The sequence below is a fragment of the Psammomys obesus genome, unplaced genomic scaffold, assembly GCF_907164565.1.
Source record: "Psammomys obesus unplaced genomic scaffold, mPsaObe1.curated_primary_1811, whole genome shotgun sequence".
Lineage (NCBI taxonomy): Eukaryota > Metazoa > Chordata > Mammalia > Rodentia > Muridae > Psammomys > Psammomys obesus.
In genome coordinates this window covers 4397949-4399804 of record NW_026592548.1, presented here as the reverse complement: position 1 = coordinate 4399804, position 1856 = coordinate 4397949, and positions in this window count along the sequence as shown.

Sequence of the window (1856 nt, the reverse complement as noted above, 5' to 3'; positions counted from 1 at the left end):
TCTTGAATCAGGCAATCATGCATCATATTTTTCTTTAACACTGGATTTTAATTCTAATGTGTTACACATCATCTAGTCCTCTTAATGTGTGTTCCTCGCAGTCTTGTTACATTCTATCCTTCCAGAGGAGCCTGCTATGTTATCACAATTACAATGAAACCTTAATAGGTACCTTTGAATACAGAATCCTCTGTTAAATACTGCATGTTTATTCCATGCAGAGAATGTATTTATGCAGCTGGCAAATCCTTTGAGAGTGTTCAGTTGTTCTGGGCACATAGAGGATTTTGAAATACTAGCAACTTGTATCTCAGTCAGATTCTCACCATGGCAACAGCTGCTTACTTCAGGAAGAAAGACAGAGACTGTTGTAGGTTTTGCAAAGCTTGATGCTCAGTGTTTTGTTTTGTTTTGTGAAATGGCATTGTAGCATATGCACAGAATAGCTCTCTTTACATAGATTATAAGTGCAAGATTATATGTCATTAAAGACCCATTGCATAAACATATTTTAAGTTAAAGAAAGATTACATCTAGGATACAGCTTTACCTAAAATGCATCGTCTAAAGACCCATACATATTGTTCACTGAAATTGTTTAGTTAGAAATTTATCTAATTTATGGTATAAAATGAGAGGATAATTTTCATGGGAGCTCAATATCTTATTAATATACAACTGTATTCTTTGTAGACACATTGTATATATGTGTATATAAATAAATTATGGTACATTTCATTGTGTCTGACTAATTACAATGATTTCTTTTTAAATTTATAAGTTTTGTGATTAGTGAAATTTACAAATCATAATCTACATATGTGTGCATATTCTAAAAACAATATGCAGTTTTGCTTATCCAGCCTTCTCCACTCTTCTTTGGTATTTTTTTTCTTTTTTAAAATTTTTATTAATTACAGTTTATTCACTTTGTATCCCATCTGTAGCCTCCTCCCCATCCTCTCCCAACCCCACCCTCCCTCCCTCTTCTTCTCCTATGCCCCTCCCCCAGTCCAATGATAAAGGCGATCCTCCTCCCCTTCCTTCTGACACTAGCCTATCAGGTCTCATTAGGATTGGCTTCTTTGTCTTCTTTGTGGACTGGTAAGGCTGCTCCCCCCTCAGGTGGAGGTGATTAAAGAGCCAGCACATGAGTTCATGTCAGAGATGGTCCCTGGTCCTATTATTGTGGAACCCTCTTGGATACAGAGCTGGCTTGGGCTACTTTAGTGCAGGTGTTCTAAGTTATTTCCATGCATGGTCCTTGTTTGGAGTATCAGCCTCAAAAAAGACCCCTGTGCCCAGATATTCTGAGAACTATGTGACTCTACTCTCTGTTATTGTTTTACAACTTCCTTCTATGTTTACTCATCTCTCAGAGAAACCCATCTCTAGGAGTTTCAGTGCTTGGATGGAGAGAAAAGTGGCTCTTAGAGAATTCTCTCTGACCATTTTTTTTTTCTGAAACTTTAGTGGTTTTGAATACCAAACACTGTTATTTCTGCAATGTCACCTGAAATAGGAGGTACTTGTTTCCTTTGGTGCTTTTGCCTCAATTTTCTACCATAAAAATATGCTTGAAATTACAAAAATATTTGGATGCCCAGTGTCTTACAGCATTTAAAATTCAAATCTACTGTTACAGTGTCTTAAGTATATTAGTGCCAAAATGTATGTCTGTTAGTACCAAATCCAGTGTGACAATGTCTTGTGTATGTTAATACCAAAGTTTGTCACTCTCTGAATGTTGAAAATCATTTATTAGAAAATATGTTTTTGTCATAATTAAGTCATTCTGTCACACACAGGTTCTTTCTTTCTTTCTTTCTTTCTTTCTTTCTTTCTTTCTTTCTTTC